The sequence below is a fragment of the Ursus americanus genome, chromosome 18, assembly GCF_024610735.1.
Source record: "Ursus americanus isolate L20-20 chromosome 18, mUrsAme1.1.p, whole genome shotgun sequence".
NCBI classification, from domain to species: Eukaryota; Metazoa; Chordata; class Mammalia; order Carnivora; family Ursidae; genus Ursus; species Ursus americanus.
In genome coordinates, this window is record NC_142144.1 from 39,432,060 (window position 1) to 39,446,158 (window position 14,099).

Here is a 14,099-nt window from a genome sequence, read left to right on the forward strand (position 1 = left end):
AAATGGAACTTTTACTGACTCTTCTATCATGCAATCTTGTTGAACTCTTTCATTCTATGAATTATGTTTGTAGATTCCTTGTAATTGTTTAGATAATCATGTCACGTGAGAACAGGGAAGTTTTCTTTCATCCTTATCATCCTTTTACCTTTTATTTCTTTCTTTTCCCTTATTTCAGTGTCTAGAATTCCCAATAAATTGCCACAAGTGACGAGAGCAGACATCCTTGCCTTGTTCCTAATATTAAGTGGAAAACATCCAGTCTTTCACATTCAGTATGATGTGAGCAATAGCTTTTTGGATTTTTTTTTATTACATTGAGATCATTTACTTCTAATTTGTTAAGATGCTTTACTGTGCATGAGTACTGGATTTTCTCAAATGTGTTTTTTACATCAGTTGATAGTATCCTATTATAGTTCTACTTCAGCTGTTATCATCATGTCTTAAATTGATTAATTTAAAAAATTTGAAGAAGCTTTGCATACCTGGAATAAGTGTTGCTTTTCCATGGTATATAATACTTTACATTGTTGAACTCAATTTGGTAATATTTTGTTGAAATTGAACTGAGTTTGCATAAATAGCATGCAGTGGGCCATATTTTATTTTTATCCACTATAACAGTCTGTGCCTTTAATTAGTGTAAATAGACTACATGTAATGTAAAATTAATATGTTAGAGCTAAAGTTCACCATTTTATCATTTGTTTTCTATTTTTCCTTTCTTTAACCTACCTTTTTTTCCCCCTTTTCTTTACTTTTATTGGTTACTTGAAGATTTTTAGGATTTCATCTTGGTTTATTTAGCACTTCTGAGTGATCTCTGTATATATATCTTCTATAGTGATTGCTCTAGGTATTACTGTGACATAACACAGCCTACTGATAGTGACAATCACCACTTAAAGAAAAGTGTGAGAACCTCATTTCCATTTCAATCTCTTTAACTTTCACATTCTAAATATATTTTCTTGAATATAAGATAGTGTTATAATTTTCATTTCAATAATGAAATATGATTTATGAAGCTTAAAGGAGAAAAATAGTCTATTATATATATACCTAAATGTCAGCATTTTCCATTTTCCTATCTTCCTTCCTGATTCCCCATTATTCCCTCTTTTATCAAGTCTTATCTGTTTAAAGAAATTCCTTTTTCCATTCTTTATGAATAGGTCTGATGGTGACATAATCGTTTAGTTTTTCTTTGAGAGAAAATGTATTTCTCCCTCATTCCTTAAAGATAGTTTTGCTGGATATAGAAATCAGCTGATGATTCTTTTCTCAACACTTGAAATATATGCCACTTTTTTTTGCCACTATAATTTTATTTATTTTTAAAGATTTATTTTATTTTAGAGAGAGACAGAGTGAGCCAGTGAAGGGGCAGAGGGAGAGGAAGAGAATCTCAACCAGACTTCCTGCTGAGCATGGAGCGTAATGCAGGGCTTGATCTCACGACCCTGAGATCATGACCTGAATGGAAACTAGAACTAGGATGCTTAACACACTGAGCCACCCAGGTGCCCCACCACTATGATTTTTATAGGAAAAATTTCTTGTCATTTGAATTTATGTTCCCTTTTGGTAATGTGTTGTTTTAGCTTGATTGCTTATATATATATATTTTTTACTTTGTCTTTATTTTTCAGAAATTAACAATATTGTGTCAGTGTATATTCCTCCTGTTGGAGATTCACTTAGTTTCTTGAATCTATGGTTTTGTGTCTTTCACCAAATTTGGCAAGTTTTCAGTTAATATTTCTGTGTATATTCTTTCAGTCTATTTTCTCTGGGAATGCTGTCCTCAAGTTCACTGACTATATTTTCTGTCACTTCATTATATTGGCCTATCGAGTGAGTTGTTTCCCTTATTGTGATTCTCCATTCTATAGTTTCTGTGTCTTTTTTTTAAATAACTTTTATTTTTTAATGAGTTTCTTAAATATTTTTCCTATTATTTGTAATGCTTGGTTAAGCATTTATTTTCTGATGCCTGATTTAAAATCTGTGTCATTATTTCAACATTTGATTCAACTCAGTGTTAGCATCAAATCATTTTCTTTTCTCATACAAGTTGTGAATATATTGGTTTGTGGCATTGCAATCCTCCAACATGGTGTCTCTAGGTGGGAAATGGGTGTCTGAAGCTTTTGGTGATTCTTGGGCTGGGCTTATTGTTGGGGTAGGATACTGTTCCAATTGTCCACAGGGTAATTGGTATCCTGGTGCAGGAGCAGACCCTCAGTCAAGACGGGGAAGTTGAGTCCTTCCAAATTTGAAACTTGTTGGGGTATGATACTAGAGTGGATAGGAACTAGAGTGCTTCCAAGGAGAGGTGGTTCTTGTGTTGGGATCATGTCTATGAGTGCCTTTTAGCTACCTGGTGTTTTTGAATGGGTATTGGGAGATTCAGGACTTCAGGGACAATGTTTCTTCTTTTGGTGAAATCTTGGCATTGATACCTACTTTCATTGAGGTAGGTAGTTTCAGATACTCAGGAATCAAGAGGCTTCCCAGGCCAGGCCACTTGTTAGAGGGTTAAGTGTTGTTCTTTTGCAAGTTATGCTTGGATACCCTGTGTCTCTGGGTGAGTGATAAGACTCTCAAGTCCATGGAGACAAAGAGGCTTTCTGTGCTGGGCATTTATTATACTAGAATACCCCTTTCCACTGCTGCCATCCATCCTGGTGCCTCTCAGTGAGAAAGGAGAGTATCAGACCCACGGGAACAAAGACCCATAGGGAGGCTTTCTGGATCACATGCCAGTTGAGAAAAGGGCTACTAAATTCATAGACATTCATCAGTTTTCATCAGCATTACAGTTCAGTCTGGTGGAAGAATAAACCTACCTGAATTCTCTATAGTGGCTAGGTTCATAAGATGTTCTGCTGCTGTGTTGTTCCTCTAATCCTGGGTTCCTAACAAGTTTTCTTTTTCTCTCTCCTCCTTTGCTACGTCTTTCTTGGTTGCCTCTTGGATTCTTTCTAGACCTTATATCTGAACTTGGGAGACAAGAATAGGGTTTAGGTGTTAAGAATTGACTTCAATCCAGTTTTTAATGATCCAAAGAGATGGGGAGTAGCTTGAAATAAGTTTGACAGTATGGCCAATGCTAGGTTTTTAGCCTATAAAGACATTGAATTTTATATCAGTTATGGTTAGGAATCAGTGAAGAATCTGAAGCAGAGATGTAATTTAATTTTATTTACTTCTTTTTAAAAATTTTTGTCCTAGTAATAGTGTGAAGAATAAATTGCAGAATAATAAGTTTAGAAACAGGCTGACAACTTACTAGAGTGTTGGATTAGTGTAGAAGGGAGATGGTGGTGGTTTAGACTAGCGTAATGCTGGACATGAAGAGAATTTGACAGATGTGTTTATTTTAGAATTAAGTTTGATCTCTCTAATAAAATATTTAAAAAGGGGGGGGGTTACCTGGGTGGCTCAGTTGGTTAAGCATCTGCTTTGGGTCAGGTTATGATCCCAGGATCCCAGGGAACCCAGTGTCAGGCTCCCTGCTCCACAGGGAGTCTGCTTTCCCCTCTGCCCTTCCCTCCCTGCTCTGTTTATGTTCTCTCTCTCAAATAAATAAATAAAATCTTAAAAAAAAAAAGGAATTAAATTTGATCTAGCTAATAAAAGAGGCACTATCAGAACTTGTTCTGGAAGTAAATCTTATGAATACTAATTAAATGTGAATATCAATAAAATAAATAGGTTAAAATTTAAAATTTTTGGTTTTGGTGTCAATACAAAAAAATATTGCCATGATCCATGTCAAGGGGCTTACCATCTGTGTGTTCTCCTTGGAGTTACAAGATTTCAAGTCTTACATTCTAGTCATTAATGCATCTTGAGTTGATTTTTTTGTGTATGGTGTAAGATAGCAGTCCAGTTTGATTCTTTTGAATATGTCCAATTTTCCCAGCACCATTTATTGAAGACACTGTCCTGTCCCCATTACACAGTCATAGTTTCTTCGTCATAAATTACTTGACCATATATATGTGGGTTTATTTGGGGGTACTCTATTCTTCTCTATTGATCTATGTGTCTGTTTTTATACCAATACCATATTGTTGTGATTACTATAGCTTTGAAATATAGTTACAAATAAGGAAGTATTATACCTCCAGATCTGTTCTTTCTCAAGATACTTTGCTTATTCAAGGTCTTTCATGGCTCATACAAATTTAATAATAGCTTGTTCAAGATAGTGAAAAATGCCATTAGAATTTTGGGGATTGCATTGAATATGTAGATAACTTTGGATTGTATGGGTATTTTAATAATATTAATTCATCCAATCATGAGCATGGAATATCTTTCCATTTATTGATTTAATTTTCAATTTCTACCAGTGTTGTTTTATAATTTTCATTGTACAAGTCTTTAGCCTCCTTGGTTAAATGTATGCAGTTGTAAAAGGGATTTTTTTTCTTAATTCATTTCTCTAGTACTTTATTATTAGTATATAGAAATGCAACTTATTCTTGTGTTTTGTATCCTGCAATTATGCTGAATTCATTTAATAATTTAACAGTTTTTTGTGGAGGCTTTAGTGTTTTCTATGTATCATACCATCTCATTTACAAATAGAAACAGTTTTACTTTTTACTTTATAATTTGAGTGCCTTCTATTTATTTTTCTTGACTAGTTGCTCCAACTAGGACATCCTGTACTAAGTTGAATAAAAGTGGGGAGAGTGGGCATCCTCATTTTATTCTTAATCTTAGAAGAAAAGTTTTCAGTTTTCACAATTGAGGATGATATTTTACCTGTGAGCTTGTCATATGTGGCCTTTATTATGGTGGGTATGTTCCCACTTAGTTGAGAGTTTTTATCATGAATGGAGTTCGAATTTTGTCAAATGCTTTTTCTGCATCTGTAGATATGAACATTGAATTTTCTCCTTCTTTTTGTTAATTTGGTGTGTCCTGTTGATTGATTTGGGAATGTTGAATCATCTTGCATCTCTGAAATAAATCCCACTTGATCATGGTGTATGATCTTTTTAGTTTATTTAATTTAGTTTGCTAATATTTTGTTGAGGACATTTTCATCTATGTTCGTCAGGGATACTGGCCTATAACTTTCTGGTCTTGTAGAGTCCTGGTCTCGTTCATATGTCTGGATAATCACTCTTGTTTTGTTCTGATATCTTCTGTAAAGTTCCATAAAGAATTAAAAATGGAAATATGCATACATTCACTAGGAAGTGTTGGAATGGAAAAATAGATGCATATATCTGTACTTGCTTATATACGTAGTTACCTCTGACTTGATTAGAAGGAAAACAAAGTCTCTAATTGGGTTAATGGAACCCTAACCTTTGTGCTATCTTCTTTTATAATGAAGTATTTCCAAAATGAATATGCTGTGGTGTTTTGGGAGAATGACTTTTCCTCCTTTAAATTTTTTTCAACTTGTGTGTGTCAGTAAAGTGGTCATTGGATTTCAAGGATTTAGTATGTAAGGGAGCAGTGGTAGTTTAATCAGTCTGTGTAAAAAAAAAAAATCAATGTCAATATTGCTAGGCTCTAACCTTGCTAACCCAATTGGTTGTATGCTTACTCTCATTTCCTCCTACATCGTCGTCATTGTGTGATTGTATGAAAAACAGTACAAGTTTAAAGTGAAATCTGCTCCATAAAACTACCTTAGTTTTTATTTCTGAGACAGCAAGTTTAGGTCATCCAGCTTTTCTTCCCACCTATCATTCAGTCTACTCCTGAAATTAAGTAGGAAAGGAAATAATAAAAATACTGCCGATTGAATGAATTGCAAACCTAGGTTGGCTTAAATATCCTGTGAGACTGGAGGATACTACTGCTGTATTGGGTGCTGATTTCACATGTGGCTGTGATAAATGGCATTTTATTTAAGTTCAAATGTCCTGTCTACACTTTGCTAAGAATTTTTTTCCTATGATAAGGCAAAAGAATAAAAGATACTAAAAGTCTAAAATTGTTTGTAAAAAGTGTTATTCAAATCAAGCAATAATTTTCTTAGCCTCTAAGAAAGATTCAGAAACTGAACCACATAAAATCAATTTAAAATGTATTGTTTAAGATAATTCTTCTTTAAAGTAATTTTTCTCCTCAGGAAGTATTGCATAATTTTCTTGTAATGTCAGATGTTCTCTTTTCATTCTCTTTAATGTCACTTTCTCCATATGTTTATGCTAGGACCACTTGAATCCACACTGCTCACTCTTTTCCTATATCATACGTATAGAAATTAAGTTCCTATTAAGAATTTCTACTCAAACTTCTTTCCTTTTAGATGTTTGTATTCTTTCTTGCTATTTGATGTCATTTTGATGACATTTTCACATTCGTGATAAATTTGCATTCTATTTGTGTCCCCCTGTGACAGCAGACTCTTTTCTGTGCTAGTTTTGCTTATTCTGAAATAATCTCCTTCACATTGCCTTGCCACCTCTTTATTTAAACTTGCCCAGGATCAAAGTTGTTCATTGCCCTCTTCTATCCTTCCTGATCATTCCCCAATTGTTCTCTTGACTGCTAGATCCTGGGACTGTCTCTGGTCATTATTCTCTTTTTCCATTTAGAGGACGTCTATTTACAACTAGGCAGCATCCTAAAGCTCCATAACAATAGTCCTTTCAAGTCTTGTACGATTAAATGTCAGACCCCAACAAACTCTATCTTAGGAAACTAAGAAATACAGGATAGGTTCAGCTCCAGAGTATGGTTGTTACTAGCCGAGTACTGTGACTAAGGTCATTCGATTTTCACAAGCAGAGGAAAGAACATTCAGTTACGGGATGTTCCTGAATCTCTAACTGCATTCTGTAAGTCACTAATAACTTCTTATCCTTTCTACTCCTCAGTATGGAAATATTTACTGAAATGGACAAAAAATGTTAGAGATGCAGCAGTTTCCCTAGTGCAGGAAAGCACTATAGGTTTCATCTTCATACAGATTCCCGTCGATTTGTAGTGGCCACATGGATCAAAATGTTAGGAGGGAGTCTGAGGTCACTGTGAATAGCAGCCAAAGGGACTACTGTGACTTATCAGTGATCCCTGCCTTGAACGTAGGAACCGGGGCTGATACCTAAGTGCTGTCTTCGTCATTCTTGATCTAACAAAAAACTACCAAGGTCCTTTTGAGGGGAAATTGTGAATGATGACACCTATGAATGAAATTGCCACTGACGTAGAAAATTACATGTCAAAGAGTTCTGAAGGCAGGAAGCTAGTAATGGGACTGTTGCCACATTTTAGTTCCCATTCATGATGTTTTATTATTTTTACTAATCTTTATACCATTTACACACATTCTCTTTGTAAAAACAAACAAAATTTAAGAGTTTAATGGCTTGAGTCTCCTTAATCAACATTCTTAAATCTAATCCTTGCCCCTCTTCCCCGGAGATAATCATGGTTAGGAGTTATTAATTTTTCATGTATTCAATAAATTGGGGTTTCTGAACTCTAGCATTACTCATATTTTGGATGAGATAATCCTTTGTTGTTGGAGGTTGTTCTGTGCACCGTAGGATGTGTAGGACCCCCCTGGCCTCTGCCTACTAGATGCCAGTACCTACCAAACCCTAGCTGTGACTCTGACAAACGTGTGGCCAAATGTCTCCACTTGGCAATTTCTCCAGTTGAAAAGAACTGACGTATATACGTTTGAATCCATAGGAAATGTATAGAAAGAGAATTCAGTTAAACACAGATGTGGAAGATGTTTTCTATAAACTCACTCAATCTGTTCTAATTCCCTTGCCTATGAGTGTATGGAAAGTCTTATTTCCTAGACTCTGTTACAGTTCAGATTGTGCATATTTTCTACATTCAGCCAAGCTAAAGTACCAGCATTTGATTCTGAAGGCAAAGAAAATAGCAGGAAGCAGATATAGGACTCCTCTGGTTAGCAAGACTATATCCTGTTTCTCTGTGTGAACTGCATCGGAAATCCAAAGTCAGGAACCTAGTTGCATGTCTATGGAGAGATGCGGGGCCAATATTTTATTGGTCCAGTTCATGGCAGACGCAGTGTGGTCCTGGAGTAAGAAACAGTGATGGTAGTGTCTTAATTCTCCGGCATCCCAAACATCACACACTCAGTATCACCTAGTGGTTTAGTTCAGCAATCTTGTTCAGGGAATTAGTCAAGAGCTGCTTACCTAGTCTTTTCAGTGCCTTTGTAAGCTGTGTAATAATAGATCATAAATAATAAATCATCTTCTCCTTACTCTACCGAGAGGGTATCTGATGGTCAACAGCTAAATCAATACTCGTTTTTTGTGGCCTTCTGAAACTTTAATAAAATAAAAATAAAGGATGTTTAATTATAAATTTACAGTTACAATGAGAAGAGGAGTGGAGACTAGTGGATACAGGCTATTTACAAACTTCATGATAGAATGTGGATGAGGCATCAGCAGATTCAGAAAGTTGATTTCAAACGCCTGCAGAGGGTAATACAAATGAAAAGCAAGATAATTAATAATACAGAACCTGAGTGGACTTAGGAATCAGAGGCACTGATATTGGGTGGGATATAAGAGTGGGACTGAGTATGATGTGTGGGACTAAAATCAGGGAGTTAGGTAAAAAACACAACACGAAGCAGGTATACCCCAGGCTATTTCTCCTTCCATGCATCCCACTCACTACTTACCCCAAAGTTACATTGATTACCAGGGAACTGGAAAAATTGAATAGGAGAAGCATCAGACTCAGGGACAACAGTCACTACAGTTGAAAGAGAGAGCTACATTGCAAAAAAAAAAAAAAAAAAACAGGTGTTCAGTGAAATTTAGCCCTCCTCTGTGATTAAGAATGTTGGTAGCCAGACTTACATACCCCAGGTGTGAGATAGGTGAATCCTTCTAGAGAGACACTGAATAACCCAATAAAACAGACCTCTAGATATTCTGAAGTCCTCCAAGGAAATGTATGGGTCCCCAATCTGCCCATATCATTCTTCTACAAGGAAAATCATTAGTTGACATTCTTTTTCCCCACACCCTCCCAACATAAAGTTTCTATCAGTATTTTAGTGCTGCAAACTTCAGTATGAAAGAAAACATAAAATATCAGATATTTGGCGGTGGGTCTTTGGGGTGGGGTGGAGGAGTAAGACAGAGTTGAGGGCATCCCACAACATGAAAGATAAAGACCTAAACAATTAGGGGGAAAGAGGAATTAAGAGAAAATAGGATGTGTGTGTGTGTGTGTGTGTGTGTGTGTGTGTGTGTGTGTGTGTGAGAGAGAGAGAGAGAGAGAGAGAGAGAGAGAATGAGAGAAAGTCTCCAAATGAGCCAACCTAGAGCCTATTTTTTACCCTTCTAGAGCATTATTTTAGGACCCGATACTCTAAGACTCCCTGTCCTACTCACCTGGAGCCAGCTTCTCGGTTCTCTGCATTTCCCTGGTGTTCTCCCAAATGCACATCATACCATAGTGGCAATAGCCGCTTGGGGGTGGAGATGTACTGGGTCGAAGGTGACTGAACAGACTCAACTGTGTCAAGACGCGCAGCTAGGGGGAACTCCGTACGCCGTGTCCTACCGGAGCCTGAGTGGGCAGAGAAGTGGGTTTGGAGCCAGTTGTTTGTTCTCTTGCCGCAGGCACTGCAAACGAAAGTTAGCCAAGGGCCTGTTCCCCACCCACCACCCCATAATCCTTGGGTGACAGAATGTATGACTCCTGGCAAATTGTTGACACTCCTTGGGCCTCAGATTTTGCCTATGTAAAAATGAGAAGTTTAAACTTTATTTGTGAAGATCCTGTAAGTACTAACATTTTATAATTTTTCTTCCCTTCTGATGCTTTTTTAAATCTCCAAACACGTATTTATTTGCAGGGTCATATAAATAATAGTTTTACAAAATACTACCTTCTATTTCCAAAAGACATGGATTAAACACACATGAAGCAGCAGGGTTACAATCATTTCTTTCTTCTTTTTTTTCTTTCTCTTTTAATTCTTCCAGCCCTTTAGAAGTCTTTAACTAGGTGAGCAATAATGCCCCCATTGACCAGTGGGGCCTCTGGCAGTGACTCGACATTTTTTGGTTCATTTTTCCCTTAGACTAAGTTAAGGTGCCAAACCTAAGACAATTTTTCTATGCAAGATTTAGCATGGAAGGAATTATTGAAACCACAGGGTGGAAATTAATGATTAGCCTGAGATGCTATTAGCATACCAGCAGGCGAAAAGACTAAATGAGCTATGATCTGAAGTAAAATATGTCATCCTGGAAATTGCAAGTGATATGATGGAGAAACAATGCTGGGTAATAGGGGAGGAGAAGGAATGAGCTATTAGACTGAGAGGCAAGGAGACAAGCATTTAAATTAAGAGGACAGGACAATGAGACCGTGTGAGTTAAACGCACGAGAACCCAGACTGAATGACACTGGTTAGTGATTACAGACAGGAAACAATCCATCAGCTGGGCTAGAATGCAGCACTAAGGGAACTGGGAAAGGAAAAGGATGCAAAAGGACTTTACTACTTAGATAAAGCAAGCAGACATAAAATTCATTCCAAGCACATTCCCTGAAACGACATCATTAAGGGCTGCCATGAGTAAAAGGCTCAGTAATCAGAAAATTACTGAAGGAAAAAAAATGGGGTGAGCAGATACAAAAAGACTGGGCAAATGTTTGAGGTAAGGTACCAAAAAAAAAAAAAAAAGAAGCCACTCTACACTGTTTTGGCAAAGGGGGGTATCAAAATGTAATGTTTCTATGCAGAGAGAGAGGATGAGAGACAGATAACTTCATCAAGAACTGGTTTCTTTGTTTTGGAAGGAAAGGTGCATGAGTTTTGCTGTTGTCAACCTTAAACATGAGACGGTTATTACACCAGCAAAATGAGCTTATTCAGGGATAACAAAGGAATTGTAATTCAGGTTAAGCAAACTGTGGCCAACCAAGGAGGATCTGAAGAGACAAAGGGGAGTTCAGCTTTTATTACACCTTGGAGGAAATTGAGGAGGTTTGTTTTACACAAAAGTTCACCGGGGAAGAACAGGAGTTTGAGGTTGTGGCGGGTTCTCATTGCCTGAGAGAGTGATCAGTGTGTTGTTCCTGGGCAGGAAAGGGTGTTTCTCCTTCTTAAAAGCAGGAGACAAAACTCCTACGTGAAAAGGCCTCTGTGCTCAGAGAGTTCCTATCTTCTTTCTGCTGGTTGCAGCTTTGTCTGTGCCTGAGAGCTCCCCCTTCAGGGCTTTCCAATTCCATTTTAAATGAGGTTTCCTTCATTCATTTTCACACCGTTTAACATTGTTAGCTTCACAGTGATGTGCAAGCTTTGCTTAAAGCGTGTCATTCCACCCTGTGTGTCTGGCTCCAGGAAATCTTAGTGGGGCAGAGAGAGAAATCGGCCTGTAGCTGGCCCTACAAACAGGGGAAATAAGCATTAGGTTTTTCCATTTCCTGTGAGTAAGAATAGTTAATGAAACTAGCTAACGAATTAGCCCCTTTAATCACCAGAAAGCATTGTTTTCCACTCTTCAACACAAAGCTATGGGGATTTCTGACTCCTACAAATTCCCAGGTGCAAAGTTGGATCACAGATTCCAGCATCTCCTTTTTAATTAACAGCCCCAAACCCAAAGAATTTGCAACCTCAGCACCCCGGTATCCCGACAGTGAATTTTTTTTAAAATTGGAATTTATTTTTGCTATGTGTTTAGAAACTGAAAATAATGAATTTTATTTATAGCTTTCATTTTAAGCAAAAAGGAATTGAAGCCTTAATAAAATAATCAGTGATAGGATTTTGTAAAGCAAGCTCTCATTTTGTCAATAGTATTTCCAACCCGTTTTACTCATTAACAAACCTTTTTTTCCAATTTTTACTTCCAGAAACTAAGGCTACATTGGTGTGCAGGATACAGTTGATTTCCTCATGTAATCACACCCTAATACGGGAGTCAACATCTTTAAGTTCAGTGGAGAAAATGCTGCTTTCTTGATGCATATGACACAGAGTAAGCAGGCTGAGATGACCTTATCAGCTGTCTTGGGTGATGAAATAATCCTAAACAGGGAAGATGATTGAGCTAGAATCTGAAGAGTGAGAAGGGTTTGCCATAGGCAAAGTGGACGTCAATTGGGGCTGACACCAGCATGAACATGAGCTTGTTAACGTGCAACATGAGTAGGGAACTTACGTTTCTAAAAAGTTGGAGCATGCAGAGTGAAGAAGAGGGCTAGTGAGTAGTAGGTCGGCTGTAACCAATAGAAGCATTAAACGACATACAGATGTGACACAATTACCACCAGTTTAACACCCTGAGCTGGAGCTTTATTTATCATAAGAGCATGGGACTTGCTTGTTCTGCCTGATTTGATCTTGGTGATCAATGACAGTATACACTGCTCTCAACAAGTCAAATTCATCATCACAGGCTAGTCTGATCTATTGATTTGCTTTTTATCAGTTCAGCTCCCTGCACAGAATACTTCAGGAAGGGCAACAAAAGTACATCCTATGTTACATTCAACAGAGAGGTCTCAGAATGGTGTCATGTTATGATTGGGCAAATCGTAGTTCTTTTCTTCTTGCTTTTTGAGTTAACAAATTTTTCAACCCTTTAAATGTCTTATTTATTAATTGGTAAAAATGATTATTCAGACAGATGGCTTATTTAAGGAGAGTAGTTACTTTTATATCCCTTGGGGAAGAACCATCTGCTCAGCCTGGGGCTACGGGGTTTCCAGATGTTATCATTTCCCTATAACCTGTAAAGTCTTTGTAACCCATTATTTCAACTGTGACGTAGCACTGTATATGGAATAACATCTGGCTTACATTATTCTCCCTGTCAAGACATGGGAAATACCTCGATACAGCCAAATATATTGGATCGAAGCCAAAGCTCTTTATCACATCTCTCCTCCTCTCACCTTTTCATTCAAAGTTTAAAGCTTCCATTATTGGGGCACCTGGGTGGCTCACTCCGTTAAGCCTCTGACTTTTGGTTTCTACTCAGGCCCTGACCTCTGGGTCATGAGATTGACCCCATGTCAGGCTTTGCACTCAGAGTAGAGTCTGCTCAAGACTCTCCCTCTGCCCCTCCCCACGGGCTCTCTTTCTCTCTAAAAAATAATCTTTAAAAAAAAAAAAAGTTTTGGGGTGCCTGGGTGGCACAGCGGTTAAGCGTCTGCCTTCGGCTCAGGGCGTGATCCCGGCGTTCTGGGATCGAGCCCCACATCAGGCTCCTCCGCTATGAGCCTGCTTCTTCCTCTCCCACTCCCCCTGCTTGTGTTCCCTTTCTCCCTGGCTGTCTCTATCTCTGTCAAATAAATAAATAAAATCTTTAAAAAAAAAAATGTAAAACTTCCATTATTAAAACTAGAGTGGACATGAAAAAAATAATTAAAAATGGACAAAGGGCTTGAATATACAGACATTTCTCTGAAGATCTACAAATGATCAGTAACTACACAAAAAGATATCCATCACTGATAATTAGGGAAATGCAAATCAAAACCACAATGAGATGCTATCTCAAACCCATTAGGATGGCTAGTATTTTAAAACTGTTAGAACAAAGAGAAATAGTAAGGGTTGAGTACTGGCAGGAAACAAACAGAAAATGACAAAACTTGGGTATTGACAAGAATGTATAGCCAATACAATTGAAAGCAGGGATTTAGATATGTATACACGCATGCTCAAAGCAGCAGTGTTCCTGATAGCCAAAAGGGTGAAGCAACTCAGGTGTCCACTTATGGATGAATGGATAAACAAAATGCAGTATATACATACCATGGTGGAATGTTACTCAGCTTTGGAAAGGAAGGCTATTGAAACCATGCTACAACATGGATAAACCTTGACATTATGCTAAGCGAAATAAGCCAGTCACAAAAGGACAAAATGCCCTATTATTCTCTGTACCTAGAGTAGTAAAATTCACAGAAGGCAGAATGATGGTTGCCAGGGACTGGGAGCAGGGGTAGAAGGGAGTTACTGTTTAATGGATGGAGTTTCCATTTTGGAAAATGAACAGTCCCGGAGAAGATGGCAAAAGTTGCACGATAATGTGAATGAAGTGTATTTCGTTGCCCTGAACTGTACACTTAAAGTATTT

The 14,099-nt window shown here is 37.5% G+C and overlaps 1 long non-coding RNA gene across 1 annotated transcript in view; it reads left to right on the plus strand.

Annotated features, from left to right (window-relative positions):
• LOC148108595 (uncharacterized) overlaps nt 1-14,099 on the plus strand; it is a 101,535-nt gene that overhangs the window by 57,808 nt on the left and 29,628 nt on the right. The window lies entirely within an intron of this gene.